The sequence below is a fragment of the Cherax quadricarinatus genome, chromosome 82 (genome assembly GCF_038502225.1).
Source record: "Cherax quadricarinatus isolate ZL_2023a chromosome 82, ASM3850222v1, whole genome shotgun sequence".
NCBI lineage: Eukaryota > Metazoa > Arthropoda > Malacostraca > Decapoda > Parastacidae > Cherax > Cherax quadricarinatus.
Window position 1 is genome coordinate 16079637 of NC_091373.1, and position 20439 is coordinate 16100075.

General features: G+C 43.9%; 1 long non-coding RNA gene across 1 annotated transcript in view; it reads right to left on the reverse strand.

Annotated features, from left to right (window-relative positions):
- LOC128702913 (uncharacterized) overlaps positions 1 to 20439 on the reverse strand; it is a 268140-nt gene that overhangs the window by 19574 nt on the left and 228127 nt on the right. Inside the window, exon 2 of the long non-coding RNA XR_011394283.1 lies at positions 5929 to 6124. This is a non-coding gene — a long non-coding RNA (uncharacterized lncRNA). The remainder of the gene's footprint in view (positions 1 to 5928; positions 6125 to 20439) is intronic.

A 20439-nucleotide genomic window follows, 5' to 3' on the forward strand; every position in this document is an offset into this window, starting at 1 on the left:
GGACAGTGTTACAGTCTATGGGAACAGAGGCTGCAGACCCCCCTCAAAGAGAAAGAAGTTGGGGTGAGCATAGTGACCAGCATGTCGCCAGAGGCTCACACCAACTGAATAACCTCTGCAGCCAATGCTCGCAGGGCAAATCAAATAGTGACCTTCAGGAATCTTAACAAAGAGCCTTTCCGGGCACTTTATACAGCATACTCCAGGCCCATCTTGGAGTACGCATTACCAGTATGGAACCTACACTCGAGGAAGCATGTTAAGAAACCGGCGAACGTGAAAAAGAAACGCAACAAGGTTTCTTCCTGAGTTAAGAGTCGTGAACCATGCTTGGAGGATGGAAGAACCAGGCAAGATAAAAACATACCAAACACTCTGGGGACGTGATAGGGTAGACAGGGACAACCTATCTGAGAGAGAAACGAGAACTCGGGGACACAGCTGGAAGTTAAAAGCACAGATGAGCCACTGGGATGTTAGGAAGTATTTCCTCAGTCTAAGGGTGGTCTGAAAGCGAAATGATCTCGGTGAAGAAGTGGTAGTTTTAGACTCCATACATAACTTTAAGAGCAGGTACGGTAAGTCCTACGCAACTAGGAGGGAGTGAAACTGGCCAATGGCAACTTGAGAGACGGGGCCAGGGCCTAAGATTCGACCTCTGCTGCCATATATAGGTGAGTAAGCACAATAAATATATATATATATATATATATATATATATATATATATATATATATATATATATATATATATATACATATATATATACATGTCGTGCCGAATAGGCAGAATTTGCATTCTTGGCTTAAATAGCAACGCTCATCTTGCCATATAGGACAAGCGAAAATTTGTGTATGCAATAATTTCGCAAAAATCATTCTAAACCTAACGAGAAAAATATATTTCGTTGTGTTTGTTTAGCATTAAATTACTGTAAACGTATTTAAAATATATTTAGTAGGATTTGGCTAAAATAAATTGCGCTTGCTATAATAAGGTTAGGTAAGTTTTCTAAGATTCTTTTGGTGCAAAATTAAAAATTTTTGCATTAACATTAATGAAAAATGTATATCTTTAAACGTATAAGAGAAATTTTTAGAAAGGACTTAATTTTAAATGAGTTCTTGCTAATTGACCAGTTTTACATATTCGGCACTATATATATATATATATATATATATATATATATATATATATATATATATATATATATATATATATATATATATATATATGCAATAAGATCACAGTAAACAGGTGATTTCAGAATATGCAAAACAACCACTGTGGTTGTTTTGCATATATATATATATATATATATATATATATATATATATATATATATATATATATATATATATATATATATATATATATATATATATATATATATATATATATATATATGTTGTGCCGAATATCTAAAACTGGTCAATTAGCAAGAACTCATTTAAAATTAAAGTCCTTTCTAAAATTTTCTCTTATACGTTTAAAGATATTTTTTTTTCATTAATGTTAATGTAAAAAAATATAATTTTGCAGCAAAAGAATCTTAGAAAACCTACCTAACCTTAATATAACAAGAACAATTTATTTTAGCCTAACCCAACTAAATATATTTTAGATTTGTTTACAGTAATTTAATACTAAACAAACACAATGAAATATATTTTTTTCGTTAGGTTCAGAATGATTTTGGCGAAATTATTGCATACAAAAAATTTTCGCTTGTCCTATATGGCAAGATGAGCGTTGCTATTTAAGCCAAGATCGCAAGTTCTGCCTATTCGGCACGACATTATATATATATACACTACGATTTTGCATATATATTTCAAGCCTTCTAAGATCTTACAGACTAATTTTACAAATCAAATCCCTCGATGATGTGACATTCTGAAGTCGTCGGGGATATATATTGCAAGTCTTCCCGTCTTCGGACACGGATTATAAGTCTTCCCGTCTCCAGACACGGGTTGCAAGTCTTCCCGTCTTCGAACATGGGTTGCAAGTCTTCTCGTCTTCGGACACGGGTTGCAAGTCTTCCCGTCTTCGGACACGGGTTGCAAGTCTTCCCGTCTTCGAACATGGGTTGCAAGTCTTCCCGTCTTCGAACATGGGTTGCAAGTCTTCCCGTCTTCGGACACGGGTTGCAAGTCTTCCCGTCTTCGGACACAGCCAAACCCTTCTATTATTCATTCACTTGAGAAGTAAATAGCAACTATTTACCTTTGAAAACATCCAAACTTTTGTATTGGACTCACAAGCGCATGCAAATGTAAAAACTTTTTTTGGGGGGGGAAAAACTCGAGGCATTATAGAAATGGTCGGCACACATCTACATAATCTATCTTTCTCGATCATTCTGTAGCGTTGGAAGAGAGAGAGAGAGAGAGAGAAAGAGAGAGAGAGAGAGAGAGAGAGAGAAGGGGGGGATGGATGAAGTGGAACGTCAGAACTCTATCTATACAAACATATAAATTTCAAGCATTAACTTGGCTTCTTTCTTTGCGCTGTGTTCTGCAGGGGCTGAGTCACAGCTCCTGGCCAAGGTTGGAGCTGTACTCTCCTAGTTGTGGTTGCAGGGGTCGATTCATAGATCCTGGCCCCGCCTCTTCACTGGCCGCTAATGGCTCACTCTCCCTGAACCATGAGCTTTATCATACCTCTGCTTAAAACTATGAATGGATCCTGCCTCCACTACATCGCTTCTCAAACTATTCCACTTCCTGACTACTCTGTGGCTGAAGAAATACTTCCTAACATCCCTGTGATTCATCTGAGTGTGTGTGTGTGTGAGAGTGAGCAATTAATCTGACAAAAACAAAGAGCTACCTAGAAAATCTTAAAATCCCTACGCCAAACATTATCCTCCTCGCGGGATTTCAACCTCCCCAATATAAAATGGAAGATGGTAAATCCCAGCGTTGTACCAGAAGTAGTTCCTGGAATCACTTCAGCTTAACAGGAACCTATCAGAGAGCTAATGGAGCTTTGAGAAAAGTTTGCTTCGAAGCAACAGATTACAGAACCCACTAGAAATGAAAGTACACTAGATTTTTCTTCTCAAGAGACATAATAATCACCAAAACAATGTACCCTGATCAAAGAATCATAGAAGTACTAACAAATATAAATTCAGAGGTGGAAAACGCCAGTGTACGAGGAGGTATGTTCAGCAAATTTAACCTCAACCAACGGATAACTGACTATCAGACATATCCTTGTAAACTGAAGTACCCAAAACCCTCGCCAGTGCTTACAGAAACTGAATATAGAAACATTCAGGATCTCTATAAAAAATATACCGCTGAGGAAATATGAGAGATGAAATGTAGAAAGAAAGCGTAGAAGAATATACAAAAGAAAAAAGTTACCGAACTGCTTGAAGACGTGAATAAGTCATAACAAAGGAAAGATAATCTTCGCCGAGAGATTACCGAGATAGAACAAGACTTAAACTTTAGTACCAGACTGAAGACGCACAAAACGAACGAAAAGCCTTCCAGGATATTGCAATAATCCTCAATTATTTTTACACACAAGCAAAAGCTAAGTTAAGAACCACCTGTAGAACTGAACCATTAATCGCAGGAAGTTCATACATTGACGAGGAAAAAGAAATGAGTGGAAGTTTAGAAAACCAGTTCAAATCAATATTCAACAATCCACAAAACGACATAGCAGTAAAAGATACAGAAAATTTACACATTACTTCTGTATGTCAAACAGATCATGTAGCCGACATGAGCACCAATGCCGTGGAATTTGCAATAGAATTTTTGCAAAATATGCCTACTCTTGTAGCACCTGGACTGGATTCGTCGTGGAATTTCTTTTTTATTAAAAAAAAAATGTGCAAAATACCATTAGCAAGAGCAGGTGAAATCCTATTAGCCTTATAAAAGTGTAGACATAGCTACTCTGCATAGAGAAGGCAATAGAGAGCTGACAAAATAATGTGTATATGTACATCTCAGATCCAGTCTTCGAGAGGTTGATGAGATTCCAAATTGCTAACTTTATGGAAAAGCACTACTTGCACAACCTACACATATAGAAGATAATACTTGTTGCAACTACTAAACCATTATGACAAGATTACGGATCGTCTCCTATTTTTTTTTTTTTCGTCCTGATCACTTTTCTCTCTGACTACCCTCAGGATGCGACAGCACTACAGTGCAATAGCTTACTCGCTTCCTGCCTCTCTCACAGTCTGTCCCTGCCCTTTCTATTAAGTTCTCAAAGCACTTTGTATGTCGTTATCATTTCTCTCTGGGTCTTCCCATGTTGTCAGACTTAACTCCTTTAGCCTGTTTTCATACATCATTCCTCTTAACTCTGGAACTAGCTTCGTAGCAAGCCTATACACTCTCTCCAATTTCGTAAGTTTTTAGCAGGAAGGTGGCAGTAGGCATAGGAGAACTTCATACACAAAAGAAGAAATAGTAGAAACAAAGAGAGTATGTAGGGTCAACCAAAAAAAAAAAAAGAGGGGAAAAAGTGCAATAGCCTGGATGAACTACTCTAGCAAAACGCATATACATATTTCTTACTAGTAATGTAAATAATTTGGTGCATTTGTCCGGACTATCCCCAGGTTCTGAGGCTTTGGTCCTAAGTTGCCTGGGTAAAATAAGCGAGCACTTGTACATAAATGTACCTGAATGAACCAAGTAGTTCTGTGCAGTCCTCGGCGTTTTGTGGCTCTTTATACACAGAACCTGTGCTGGTGTTTACCTAACAATAAATAGGTACCTGGGTATTAACACCCCTCTGAAGGAGGGGTGTTAATGTTGCAGATTTATAACTGTAGTGTAAGCGCGACTCTGGGAAGACAGTGATAGAGTGAATGATGAAAGATTTTCTTTTTCGGGCCACCCTGCCTTGGTGGGAGACGGCCGATGTGTTAATTAAAAAAAATGATATATCTCTTGCTCAGTCAGCATTAAGTACATGGTTGTTAATGGTCTTTTATGGGTGGCATCCTGGGTGGCCTTTTATCTTAGAAATGTACTTTGAAATAAGCAGAGATATGACGTCACTCGTTGAACGTAAATCATTAGTGTAAAATAACCATGACCAAAATTCTGATGATAATGAATTACGGTTGCATAAAATCTATCAGTTTAGTCATGATGGTGGTTCCCATTGACTTGGAAAAAAAATATTTACACGAGCCAACAAAAACGATTAAAAAATTATAGTGTGTTGTGTGTGAGTGCACAGTCATTTTGACCACTTGATAAGGATGACATAGTCTTTTTGTTTTCCTTCCTTTTGCTTTGTTTTCCTGGCCTTTCTTTACTCGCGTTCTTCTTTGCATTTCTTTCTTCACTTCTCATCGCTTTACCACCTTCTCTTGCATTGTAACTCTTTTCTTCGTTTTCCTTCTTTTTCTTCTCTATCGTTTTTACCTCCCCCATTACTCGTTCATCCTAACAGTCCTAGACTGTCTTTCTACAATGTTCCTCATACTTTCCTTACTTTCTTCTCCATTTTGCTTTCCACTTCTTTCCTTTCTCCCAGCCCCTCTTTACTTTCTCATATATTCTATTTTAGCTAAAATTTACTTTCCCTCCTCTTTCTCTTTACCCTTCCCTCTCTCCCCCTCCCCACCCACAAACATTTCTGTGGCCATTTTCAAATATAAACAAAACACATTTGCGCCTGTTTTTTAAGATCCTAAAATACAAATTAGGCCCCTCACAAGACCCCGAATGTGTACACTGAGAGAAAAAAATATCTTAAAAAATCATAAAGGTGAGATGTGTTGGACATATACACACAGGGACAAACATGCAGACGGACGGCTGGGAAGTCTGTTGTTATTCTTCTAAACACCTTCCTCGTTAAGATAGTAAGTATTGTTAATGATTGTGGAATTGTGTGAGCAAGCTCGCTAATGTTGGCGTGTGCACTCACCGATTTGTAGTCAGATTTTTGTCTGCAAGGAGGGTTGGTCGAGTCCTGGCTCCTGGTTTCTTGATCTTCATCGACCGGAATTGCTGCTTTGATTCCACTTTCCTTCTATCATGAGACTGAAAAATTACTTCCTGACATCCCTGTGACTCGTCTGTGTTCTCTCCTTCCATCCACTTCCTCTTGCATCTGGTTCTCCCTTAAAAAAAAAAAAAAAGTCCTAATCAGCATGATCAATTCCTCCGAATATTTAATGTCTTACTCATATTTCTCCGTGATTTTGTCATGATTTATTTCTGGGACAAATCTGGTTGCAAGACTTTGTACATTTTTAAACTTCTGAGTGTGCATAATTAGGTGGGGCTCCTGGCTTGTGCTGCGTATTTTAAGCTGGAACTGAGGTAGGTTGTGTACAGAGTCATGAGGTGTATGTCTTGTACGACGATTCTCCAGAGATATATATATATATATATATATATATATATATATATATATATATATATATATATATAGTGTGTGTGTATGTGTATGTGTGTGCTCTCTGTGTGTGTGTGTGTGTGTGCTCTCGCTCTCTCTCTCTCTCTCTCTCTCTCTCTCTCTCTCTCTCTCTTCTCCCCTTTTCTTCCTCCATTTCTTCATCCCTTTCTCCTCCCTTCCCTTCCTTACGTTCCTCTTCTTGTCTTCTCCCATCCTTTATCTTCTCCCTCAATACACTACAAGAAGTGCAGCAAAAAATAACTTTCTCACAATTCACTCGCTTTATAAATAATGCGATTCTTCATGAGTGCACCTACGTACCCCAGCTCGTGCATCGTCGTACCCCAGCTCGTGCATCGTCGTACCCCAGCTCATGTACCCTCGTACCCCAGCTCGTGCATCGTCGTACCACAGTTCGTGTACCTTCGTACCCCAGCTCGTGTACCCTCGTACCCCAGCTCGTGCATCGTCGTACCCCAGCTCGTGCATCGTCGTACCCCAGCTCGTGCATCGTCGTACCCCAGCTCGTGTACCCTCGTACCCCAGCTCGTGCATCGTCGTACCCCAGCTCGTGCATCGTCGTACCCCAGCTCGTGTACCCTCGTACCCCAGCTCGTGTACCCTCGTACCCCAGCTCGTGCATCGTCGTACCCCAGCTCGTGCATCGTCTTACCCCAGCTCGTGCATCGTCGTACCCCAGCTCGTGTACCCTCGTACCCCAGCTCGTGCATCGTCGTACCCCAGCTCGTGCATCGTCTTACCCCAGCTCGTGCATCGTCGTACCCCAGCTCGTGGAACCTCGTACCCCAGCTCGTGCATCGTCGTACCCCAGCTCGTGCATCGTCGTACCCCAGCTCGTGTACCCTCGTACCCCAGCTCGTGCATCGTCGTACCCCAGCTCGTGCATCGTCGTACCCCAGCTCGTGTACAGTCGTACCCCAGCTCGTGTACCCTCGTACCCCAGCTCGTGCATCGTCTTACCCCAGCTCGTGCATCGTCTTACCCCAGCTCGTGCATCGTCGTACCCCAGCTCGAGGACCCTCGTACCCCAGCTCGTGCATCGTCGTACCCCAGCTCGTGCATCGTCTTACCCCAGCTCGTGCATCGTCGTACCCCAGCTCGTGTACCCTCGTACCCCAGCTCGTGCATCGTCGTACCCCAGCTCGTGTATCGTCTTACCCCAGCTCGTGCATCGTCGTACCCCAGCTCGTGTACCCTCGTACCCCAGCTCGTGCATCGTCGTACCCCAGCTCGTGCATCGACGTACCCCAGCTCGTGTACCCTCGTACCCCAGCTCGTGTACTCTCGTTACCTCAGCTCGTGTACCCTCGTACCCAGCTCGTGTACCCTCGTACCCCAGCTCGTGCATCGTCGTACCCCAGCTCGTGCATCGTCGTACCCCAGCTCGTGCATCGTCGTACCCCAGCTCGTGTACCCTCGTACCCCAGCTCGTGCATCGTCGTACCCCAGCTCGTGCATCGTCTTACCCCAGCTCGTGCATCGTCGTACCCCAGCTCGTGTACCCTCGTACCCCAGCTCGTGCATCGTCGTACCCCAGCTCGTGCATCGTCTTACCCCAGCTCGTGCATCGTCGTACCCCAGCTCGTGTACCCTCGTACCCCAGCTCGTGCATCGTCGTACCCCAGCTCGTGCATCGTCTTACCCCAGCTCGTGCATCGTCGTACCCCAGCTCGTGTACCCTCGTACCCCAGCTCGTGCATCGTCGTACCCCAGCTCGTGCACCCTCGTACCCCAGCTCGTGTACCCTCGTACCCCAGCTCGTGCATCGTCGTACCCCAGCTCGTGTACCCTCGTACCCCAGCTCGTGCATCGACGTACCCCAGCTCGTGTACCCTCGTACCCCAGCTCGTGTACTCTCGTTACCCCAGCTCGTGCATCGTCGTACCCCAGCTCGTGTATCCTCGTACCCCAGCTCGTGCATCGTCGTACCCTAGCTCGCGCATCGTCGCACCCCAGCTCGTGCATCGTCGTACCCCAGCTCGTGTACCCTCGTACCCCAGCTCGTGTGCCCTCGTACCCCAGCTCGTGCATCGTCGTACCCCAGCTCGTGCATCGTCGTACCCCAGTTCGTGTATCGTCGTACCCCATCTCGTGCATCGTCGTACCCCAGCTCGTGTACCCTCGTACCCCAGCTCGTGCATCGTCGTACCCCAGCTCGTGCATCGTCGTACCTCAGCTCGTGTACCCTCGTACCCCAGCTCGTGTACCCTCGTACCCATGCTCGTGCACCAGGAAACAATACAAAAAGAAAGCATTAAGCCGGACCACAGAGGCATGGAAAGAGTATTAATAACAAAATCAGAAAATGCTCTCCGAGCCCCCCCCCCAGTACCTACCCCAGAGACTTCAATATTAAATCAATTATTTTATTTAACTTACGAAGTTATATATTGTATATCCTTCGTAGTTCGTTCGTTAATACCTAATTATTATATTTAACGATGGAGAAGTTGTGTTGTATATCACTAGCAGTTTGTTATTACCCAATTATTGTATTTAACGAAGAAGTGGTTTGTCCGTTAATACCTAAATGTTATAATTCGTATCTTGTCCATTAGCTTACTATATTTAACGAGGTGAAAGTCGTGTGTTGTATATCTTTGTTAGCATGTTCGTTAATACCTAATTGTTATATTTAACAAGGGAGGTCGTGTGTTTTATATATTTCGTATCTTATTCATTAATATCTTATTATATTTAACGAGAGAGAAGTTATATTGTATATCTTCGGAAGATCGTCCGCTAATAGCTATTCCCAAAAATATCGGGGTTTTCCATAATGTCCAGAAAGTGGCCAAATGTCAGTTTTGCAACATCTTGAAGGGACTTATTGGATCTGATAATTCCAGATATAAGCTGACGGAGGATCGACCCTCCACCACTGAGTAATCGACGCTGGTTTAGAGTTTCAAACAAATGTTATCAGATTAATGCCCCATAGCTTACCTGCCTGTAGAATAATTAGGGAAATCATCACCCCTCCGCCAGGTAATAAACACCAGGTGTCGTCAGTTTCGTCTGTATTGTTGTTATTGTTGTTGTTGTTGTTGTTGTTGTTGTTGTTGTTGTTGTTGTTGTTGTTGTTGTTGTTGTTGTTGTTATTTGTATGTTAAGAGTACTAAACACGATACTCAATGAAGAGTGAGATAGATACACTGCCCCACTGTGCTCTGTCAACCTCTCGACCTCTAGTAGTTCTAGTCCGCTCCCGGTTTCTAGCACTTCTGGCCCCCTCTCGGTCTCTGGCACTTCTGGCCCCCTCTCGGTCTCTGGCACTTCTGGCCCCCTCCCGGTCTCTGGCACTTCTGGCCCCCTCTCGGTCTCTGGCACTTCTGGCCCCCTCCCGGTCTCTGGCACTTCTGGCACCCTCCCGGTCTCTGGCACTTCTGGCCCCCGCCCGGTCTCTGGCACTTCTGGCACCCTCCCGGTCTCTGGCACTTCTGGCCCCCTCCCGGTCTCTGGCACTTCTGGCACCCTCCCGGTCTCTGGCACTTCTGGCCCCCTCCCGGTCTCTGGCACTTCTGGCACCCTCCCGGTCTCTGGCACTTCTGGCACCCTCCCGGTCTCTGGCACTTCTGGCCCCCTCCCGGTCTCTAGCACTTCTGGCACCCTCCCGGTCTCTAGCACTTCTGGCACCCTCCCGGTCTCTAGCACTTCTGGCACCCTCCCGGTCTCTAGCACTTCTGGCACCCTCCCGGTCTCTAGCACTTCTGTCCCCGTTCCGGTCTCTAGCACTTCTGGCACCCTCCCGGTCTGGCCCCCTTCCGGTCTCTAGCACTTCTGGCCCCCTCCCGGTCTCTAGCACTTCTGGCCCCGTCCCGGTCTCTAGCACTTCTGGCACGGTTCTAGCACTTCTGGCCCCCTCCCCTCTAGCACTTCTGGCCCCCTCCCGGTCTCTCGTACTTCTGGCCCCCTCCCGGTCTCTAGCACTTCTGGCACCCTCCCGGTCTCTAGCACTTCTGGCACCCTCCCGGTCTCTAGCACTTCTGGCACCCTCCCGGTCTCTAGCACTTCTGGCACCCTCCCGGTCTATAGCACTTCTGGCCCCCTCCCGGTCTCTAGCACTTCTGGAATCCTCCCGGTCTCTAGTAGTCCTTTCACCCTCCCGGTCTCTAGTAGTTCTGGCACCCTCCCGGTCTCTAGCACTTCTGGCCCCCTTCCGGTCTCTAGCACTTCTGGCACCCTCCCGGTCTCTAGCACTTCTGGCACCTTCCCGGTCTCTAGCACTTCTGGCCCCCTCCCGGTCTCTAGCACTTCTGGCACCCTCCCGGTCTCTAGCACTTCTGGCCCCCTCCCGGTCTCTAGCACTTCTGGCCCCCTCCCGGTCTCTAGCACTTCTGGCACCCTCCCGGTCTCTAGCACTTCTGGCCCCCTCCCGGTCTCTAGCACTTCTGGCCCCCTCCCGGTCTCTAGCACTTCTGGCCCCCTCCCGGTCTCTAGCACTTCTGGCCCCCTCCCGGTCTCTAGCACTTCTGGCACCCTCCCGGTCTCTAGCACTTCTGGCACCCTCCCGGTCTCTAGCACTTCTGGCACCCTCCCGGTCTCTAGCACTTCTGGCCCCCTCCCGGTCTCTAGCACTTCTGGCACCCTCCCGGTCTCTAGTAGTTCTTTCACCCTCCCGGTCTCTAGCACTTCTGGCCCGTCCCGGTCTCTAGTAGTTCTTTCACCCTCCCGGTCTCTAGCACTTTTGGCACCCTCCCGGTCTCTAGTAGTTCTTTCACCCTCCCGGTCTCTAGCACTTCCGGCCCCTCCCAGTCTCTAGTAGTTCTTTCACCCTCCCGGTCTCTAGCACTTCTGGCCCCCTCCCGGTCTCTAGCACTTCTGGCACCCTCCCGGTCTCTAGCACTTCTGGCACCCTCCCGGTCTCTAGCACTTCTGGCACCCTCCCGGTCTCTAGCACTTCTGGCACCCTCCCGGTCTCTAGCACTTCTGGCACCCTTCCGGTCTCTAGTACTTCTGGCACCCTTCCGGTCTCTAGTACTTCTGGCACCCTTCCGGTCTCTAGTACTTCTGGCACCCTTCCTGTCTCTAGCACTTCTGGCCCCCTTCCGGTCTCTAGCACTTCTGGCACCCTCCCGGTCTCTAGCACTTCTGGCACCTTCCCGGTCTCTAGCACTTCTGGCCCCCTCCCGGTCTCTAGCACTTCTGGCCCCCTCCCGGTCTCTAGCACTTCTGGCCCCCTCCCGGTCTCTAGCACTTCTGGCCCCCTCCCGGTCTCTAGCACTTCTGGCACCCTCCCGGTCTCTAGCACTTCTGGCACCCTCCCGGTCTCTAGCACTTCTTGCACCCTCCTGGTCTCTAGCACTTCTGGCCCCCTCCCGGTCTCTAGCACTTCTGGCACCCTCCCGGTCTCTAGCACTTCTGGCACCCTCCCGGTCTCTAGTAGTTCTTTCACCCTCCCGGTCTCTAGTAGTTCTTTCACCCTCCCGACCTCCAGATCGGGAGGGTGAAAACTATTGCCGAAGGTGAACACTGTTGAATATGATGATAGTAAGGTTAAAGCCTTTAAATCTTGTGCGATTGATGACGGTGAAGGTGAACAATCATGATGACGAGGACAATGAAGGTAAACAGCCACGATAATGACAGGGTGAACAATCAGGATGATGACATTGATGATTAACAGTCATCATTATGACGACAGTGAAGGTGAACAGTCATGATGATGGCAGTGAGGGTGAACAGTCAGGATGATGACATTGATGGTTAACAATCATGATGATGACGAAAGTGAAGGTGAACACAGAGATGATGGTTATGAAGGCGAACATAGTTACGGTGATGACAGTGAAGATGAACACAATTATAGTGATGAAAGTGAATATAATTACGAGGATAACAATGATGGTTAAGGAAGTTACACTTGAGTAAACATTACACTGTTAAGCAGAGTTACGAGAAGTAAAACACTGTCTGGCACCATAGTCACGAAAATGGCACCAGAATCAATAGCACTGGCAGTATATTCATCAAAATTGGTATTATGTTTACAAAAACTGGGAATATAATCGCACTGTAGTTAGGAAAACCGCCACTATATTCTTGAAAAGTGGCACTTTAGTGGAACTATACTTATCAACTAGAGTAGTTTTGACGACTGTGCTTCAAGAAGGATAGTAACTGTTGCTTAAAACCTTCAAGAATAATAGTAACTGTTGCTTAGAACCTTCAAAAAGAATGGTAACTGTTGCTTAGAACCTTCAAGAAGAATAGTAACTGTTGCTTAGAACCTTCAAGAAGAATAGTAACTGTTGCTTAGAACCTTCAAAAAGAATAGTAACTGTTGCTTAGAACCTTCAAGAAGAATAGTAACTGTTGCTTAGAACCTTCAAGAAGAATAGTAACTGTTACTCAGAACCTTCAAGAAAAATAGTAACTGTTACTCAGAACCTTCAAGAAGAATAGTAACTGTTGCTTAGAACGATCAAGAATAGTTACTGTTGCTTAGATCCTTCAAGAAGAATAGTAACTGTTACTCAGAACCTTCAAGAAGAATAGTATCTGTTGCTTAGAACCTTCAAGAAGAATAGTAACTGTTGCTTAGAACGTTCAAGAATAGTTACTGTTGCTTAGAACCTTCAAGTTGAACTGCAGTTACAGCGCTTTTCCAGTCCTATTCGATATAATTTAACACTCCGAAGATGCCCAGGATCTAGAGTTCAACAGTTTTATGAGACCCAGGAGATTTAGGTCTACACACTTAAGAAGCCCAGGAGCTGCAGCTGAACACCTAGAAAACATCCTAAGGAGACCAGGAGCTACAACTCAATCCGGTAATTGTTAAAATCTAACGAAGCAAATAAGATGAAACTAGGTTGGCAAGGTCCGTAGACTTATACACTAAAAAGATAGACAGAGAGAGTTTGTTTCACTTAAATTTCGAAAACCAAGAAACTGACTATATGAAAACATAAACCAATAATTTCGACACTTTTCAATTAGGTTGTTCCTTCATAAGCTAAAGTTATTCTCTCCGCTAGATTAAACACGGTTGTAGGTTTGAAGCCATTCACAAGAAGCATTTTCAAGCTAATTCTCAGGATACCACACAACTTTCAAATAAAATTTACAAATTAACACCTACATAATTCAATAATATTTCAAGTTTTTTCCTAAGCCATCATCAATGTTGAAATTTGAAGCAGATCAGAAGAGGCATTCTCAAGTTATCACATGGAAACCTGTAGGAGGACATATGCACGCGCGCGCGCGCACACACACACACACACACACGCACGCACACACACACACACGCACGCACGCACGCACGCACACACACACACACACACACACACAATATATATGCTCAATAATAACCTACATGGAGACAGAAACACAGAAGATTGTTTATTTCGTTCTCTTTCTGGGATCCTCTTCTGCTGAAGAGGATCCCAGAAATACATTTACAGATGGGGTTGTAAGAGAAGTGAATGCTAGGGTCTTGGCAAGAGGTGTGGAGTTAAAAGATAAAGAATCAGACTCAAAGTGGAAGTTGTCACAGTTGCTCTTTGCTGATAACACTGTGCTTTTGGGAAATTCTGAAGAGAAGTTGCAGAGGTTGGTGGATGAATTTGGTAGGGTATGTAAAAGAAGAAAATTAAAAGTGAATATAGGAAAGAGAAAGGTTATGAGGATAACAAAAGGACATCAGATTGGAGGGAGAGAGTATGGAGGAGGTGAATGTATTCAGATATTTAAGAGTGGACGTGCCAGCAGATGGGTCTATGAAGGATGAGGTGAATCATAGAATTGATGAGGGGAAAAGGGTGAGCGGTGCACTTAGGAGTCTGTGGAGACAAAGAACTTTGTCCATGGAAGGAAAGAGGGGAATGTATGAGAGTATAGTTGTACCAACATTCTTGTATGGGTGCGAAGCATGGGTGATGAATGTTGCAACAAGGAGAAGGCTGGAGGTAGTGGAGATGTCATGTCTGAGGGCAATGTGTGGTGTGAATATAATGCAGAGAATTCATAGTTTGGAAATTAGGAGGAGGTGTGGGATTACCAGAACTATTATCCAGAGAGCTGAGGAGGGGTCGTTGAGATGGTTCGAACATGCAGAGAGAATGGAACAAAACAGAATGACTTCGAGAGTGTATAAATCTGTAGTGGAGGGAAGGCGGGGTAGGGGTCGGCCTACGAAGGGCTGGATGGATGGGGTAAAGGAGGTTTTGTGTGCGAGGGGCTTGGACTTCCAGCAATGATGCGTGAGCGTATTTGATAGGAGTGAATGGGGACAAATGGTTTTTAATACTTGAGGTGCTGTTGGAGTGTGAGGAAAGCAACATTTATGAAGAGATTCAGGGAAACCGGCAGGCCGGACTTGAGTCCTGGAGATGGGAAGTACAGTGTCTGCACTCTGAAGGAGGGGTGTTAATGTTGCAGTTTTATAACTGAAGTGTAAAGCACCCTTCTGGCAAGACAGTGATGGAGTGAATGATGAAAGTTTTTCTTTTTCGGGCCACCCTGCCTTGGTGGGAATCGGCCGATGTGTTAATAAAATTTATATATATATATATATATATAGGAACGATACACAAATAACCCGCACATAAAAGACAGAAGCTTACGACGACGTTTCGGTCCGACTTGGACCATTGACTTTGTCAATGGTCCAAGTCGGACCGAAACGTCGTCGTAAGCTTCTGTCTTTTATGTGCGGGTTATTTGTATATCAACCAAGTTTTCATAGTAAGGGAGAACCAACATATTTTTAGTTGAATAAGGCTGGTTGTCCCTTTTTGGATTGTAAAAAGTATTTCTAGCAACTTTAAAAGATTTATCAATTACATTTCTTGGGTATTTTAAATCATTACCTATTTCATAAATTTTGGATATTTCCTCATCTATGAACTCAGGACTACAAATTCGTAAAGCTCTCAAAAACATTGATGAGAAAACAGACAGTTTGACTCTATCTTGATGCGAGGAATAATAGTGGACATAGGAACAGTTATTTGTAGGTTTTCTGTAAACTTTAAATTTAAATTCATTATTACCCTTAATAATTAAAACATCTAGAAAAGGCAATGAGTTATTTTCTTCAAACTCAACAGTAAAGTTTATAGAATGGGCTAAGCTATTTAATTTTCCAAGGAAATGGTGTATATCTACATTTTTGGGCATAAGACACAAAATATCATCAACATATCTGAACCATTTAGCTCTATTAGGGAGGATTGTGTTAAGCAACCTTGTTTCAAAAAATTCCATGTATAGGTTACTAAGAACAGGTGAAAGAGGATTTCCCATTGCCATAAGTTTTACACTCAGAAGTTTGGTATGGCAATGGGAAATCCTCTTTCACCTGTTCTTAGAAACCTATACATGGAATTTTTTGAAACAAGGTTGCTTAACACAATCCTCCCTAATAGAGCTAAATGGTTCAGATATGTTGATGATATTTTGTGTCTTATGCCCAAAAATGTAGATATACACCATTTCCTTGGAAAATTAAATAGCTTAGCCCATTCTATAAACTTTACTGTTGAGTTTGAAGAAAATAACTCATTGCCTTTTCTAGATGTTTTAATTATTAAGGGTAATAATGAATTTAAATTTAAAATTTGCAGAAAACCTACAAATAACTGTTCCTATGTCCACTATTATTCCTCGCATCAAGACATAGTCAAACTGTCTGTTTTCTCATCAATGTTTTTGAGAGCTTTACGAATTTGTAGTCCTGAGTTCATAGATGAGGAAATATCCAAAATTTATGAAATAGGTAATGATTTAAAATACCCAAGAAATGTAATTGATAAATCTTTTAAAGTTGCTAGAAATACTTTTTACAATCCAAAAAGGGACAACCAGCCTTTTTCAACTAAAAATATGTTGGTTCTCCCTTACTATGAAAACTTGGTTGATATGCCTTCTCTTCTTAAGACTTTTAATATTAAAGTTGTATTCAAAAATCTTGATACAGTAAAAAAACTTTTGATAAAGAATTCCCCCCCAAAATGCTGATGGATGTGTCTATAAGATTCCTTGTAAAATTTGCGATAAAGTTTATTACGGTCAAACTGGTAAAAATCTCGAACTAAGATTAAAACAACATAAATATAGCATTAGAACTGGACAAGATTCCAATGCTCTATTTATTCATGTAAGAGATTTTAACCATCCAATTGATTTTCAAAAAGTTGAGAAAGTAGTATCAAGCAAGTCCATGGTCGACAGGAATATAATTGAATCTTGTTTCATAAAAAGCAGTTTTGACAATAATATGAATATTTCCTTTGGTTTATATAAATTAGATCCATTTATAATTAATAGAATTTGGGAAGAATTTAATAATACACTGGACAAATAATAATTTTTAAATTTTCTTGGGTACAATAGTTTGTGGGTGAGTTGTGCAAAGGACCTATCCAGTTGGGTCGGCGCGCGTCAGGTGTTTAACCGTTGTGGGATCTGATAGTGAGGTGTTGGCCAGACCCCTTATATAGCTTCCTTGGATGCTTTACTTTCGTAGTTCCTTGATAATGTGAGTAGTCACGAAAGCGCTTGGAATTTCTCTATTCTTTCAGAGTGGTTGTTTTGCATATATATATATATATATATATATATATATATATATATATATATATATATATATATATATATATATATATATATATATATATATTATGCTCTGTAAATGTACATAGCTGTGTAAGCAGATTGTTTAAGGCCTCATTAATATGAGTTTTAATGACAGCACTGAACATTAATCTCTAGTTAAAATCATGTTAACCTTAGACTCTTACCGAGATATTTTCACAAGTAGTTTTTGCTGCTCAAGACTGTCATATAATCTGTTAATTACACTGCGTCGTGTGGGGGGGGATGAGGAGAGCTTCGCAGTGCCTTATTAATACTCGAACACGCACTTGTACCAACACTACAACTCTTCTACTGTAAGTGCAAGTCGGTAAGCATGCTCGCTTTTGCCTCTCTCTAATCATATAATATATATATATATATATATATATATATATATATATATATATATATATATATATATATATATATATATATGTGTGTGTGTGTGTGTGTGTGTGTGTGTGTGTGTGTGTGTGTGTGTGTGTGTGTGTGTGTGTGTGTGTGTGTGTGTGTGTGAGAGAGAGAGTGTGTGTTTGTGTGTGTGCGTTTGTGTGTGTGTGTGAGTGTGTGTGAGTGTGTGTGAGTGTGTGTGTGAGTGTGTGTGAGTGTGTGTGTGTATGTGTGAGTGTGTGTGTGAGTGTGTGTACTCACCTAATTGAACTCACCTAATTGTGGTTGCAGGGGTCGAGACTCAGCTCCTGGCCCCGCCTCTTCACTGATCGCTACTGGGTCGTCTCTCTCTCTCTGCTTCCTGAGCTTTGTCATACCTCTTCTTAAAACTATGTATGGTTCCTGCCTCCACTACTTCACTTGCTAGGCTATTCCACTTGCTGACAACTCTATGACTGAAGAAATACTTCCTAACGTCCCTGTGACTCGTCTGAGTCTTCAGCTTCCAGTTGTGACCCCTTGTCCCTGTGTCCCCTCTCTGGAACATCCTATCTCTGTCCACCTTGTCTATTCCCCGCAGTATCTTGTATGTCGTTATCATGTCTCCCCTGACCCTTCTGTCCTCCAGTGTCGTCAGTCCGATTTCCCTTAACCTTTCCTCGTACGACATTCCCTTGAGCTCTGGGACTAGCCTTGTTGCAAACCTTTGTACTTTCTCTAACTTCTTGACGTGCTTGACCAGGTGTGGGTTCCAGACTGGTGCTGCATACTCCAGTATGGGCCTAACATACACAGTGTACAGTGTCTTGAACGATTCCTTATTGAGGTATCGGAACGCTATTCTCAGGTTTGCCAGGCGCCCGTATGCTGCAGCAGTTATTTGGTTGATGTGTGCCTCCGGTGATGTACTCGGTGTTATGGTCACCCCAAGGTCTTTCTCCCTGAGTGAGGTCTGTAGTCTTTGTCCACCTAGCCTATATTCTGTCTGCGGTCTTCTTTGCCCCTCCCCAATCTTCATGACTTTGCATTTGGCTGGATTGAATTCGAGGAGCCAGTTACTGGACCACATGTCCAGCCTCTCCAGGTCTCTTTGCAGTCCTGCCTCATCCTCGTCCGATTTAATTCTTCTCATCAACTTCACGTCATCTGCGAACAGGGACACTTCAGAGTCTATTCCTTCCATCATGTCGTTCACATATATCAAAAATAGCACTGGTCCTAGAACTGACCCCTGTGGGACCCCGCTCGTAACAGGCGCCCACTGTGATACCTCTTCACGTACCATGACTCGTTGCTGCCTCCCTGTCAGGTATTCCCTTATCCATTGCAGTGCCCTTCCTTTTATGTGTGCCTGATCCTCCAGCTTCTGCACTAATCTCTTGTGGGGAACTGTGTCAAAGGCCTTCCTGCAGTCTAGGAAAACGCAATCTACCCAACCCTCTCTCTCGTGTCTTACTTCTGTTACCTTGTCATAAAACTCCAGGAGGTTTGTGATACAAGATTTGCCTTCCATGAACCCATGCTGGTTTTCATTTATAATCTTGTTCCTTTCCAGGTGTTCGACCACTCTCCTCCTGATAATCTTCTCCATGACTTTGCACACAATACATGTCAGAGACACAGGTCTGTAGTTTAGTGCCTCGTTTCTGTTTCCTTTCTTAAATATGGGGACTACATTAGCTGTCTTCCATTTCTCAGGTAGTTGCCCAGTTTCAAGGGATGTGTTGAAGATTGTGGTTAGAGGCACACACAGCATCTCTGCTCCTTCTCTAAGGACCCATGGGGAGATGTTGTCCGGTCCCATCGCCTTTGAGGTGTCAAGGTCACTTAAGAGCTTCTTCACCTCCTCCTCAGTTGTTCGTATGTCATCCAACACTTGTTGGTATATTCCCTCTTGATGTTCCCTTCTGTGCTTTCTTCCCACAGCCCTTCCTGTCTCTACTGTAAAAACTTCCTTAAATCTCCTGTTCAGCTCCTCACATACCTCCTGATCATTTCTTGTGAGTTCTCCACCTTCTGTCCTTAATCTGATCACCTGGTCTTTGACTGTTGTCTTCCTCCTGATGTGGCTATACAACAGTTTCGGGTCAGTCTTGATTCTCGATGCTATGTCATTTTCATACTGTCGCTGGGCCTCCCTCCTTACCTGTGCGTACTCATTCCTGGCTCTGCGACTGATCTCCCTATTTTCGTGTGTTCTCTGCCTTCTGTACTTTTTCCATTCTCTATTGCACTTTGTTTTTGCCTCCTTACACCGTCGGGTAAACCAGGGGCTTGTTCTGGTCTTCCCGTTGTTACTGTTGCCCTTGGGAATGAACCTTTCCACTGCCTCCTTGCATTTTGTTGCTACATATTCCATCATTTCATTTACTGGCTTTCCTGCCAGTTCTCTGTCCCACTGGACCTCCCGCATGAAGTTCTTCAACCCTATGTAGTCCCCTCTTTTATAGTCAGGCTTTTCCCATTCTACTCCTGTTATTCTCTCCACTTGCAGCTCTACTATGTATTCAAAGCACAGAACCACGTGGTCGCTAGCTCCTAGGGGACTCTCATACTTGATGTCCTCAATGTCTGAGCTGCCCAGGGTGAACACAAGGTCCAATCTTGCTGGTTCATCCTCCCCTCTCACTCTGGTAGTGTCCTTAACATGTTGGTGCATGAGGTTTTCCAGCACCACGTCCAACATCCTGGCTCTCCATGTTTCGGGACTCCCATGTGGCTCCAGGTTTTCCCAGTCAATCTCCCTGTGGTTGAAATCCCCCATAACCAGCAACTTTGCTCTGCTGGAGTGAGCTCTTCTTGCTACCTCAGCAAGTGTGTCCACCATTGCTCTGTTGCTCTCTTCATATTCCTCTCTTGGCCTCCTGCAGTTCTGTGGTGGATTATACATCACTGCAATGACCACTTTGTGTTCCCCAGACTGAAGTGTACCTGCTATGTAGTCTCTTTCTCCTGTCTCATCTATTCCTTCCATTTTCTCGAATTTCCATCTGTTTTTTACGAGCAGAGCAACCCCACCTCCCCCCCTACCCCTTCTATCTT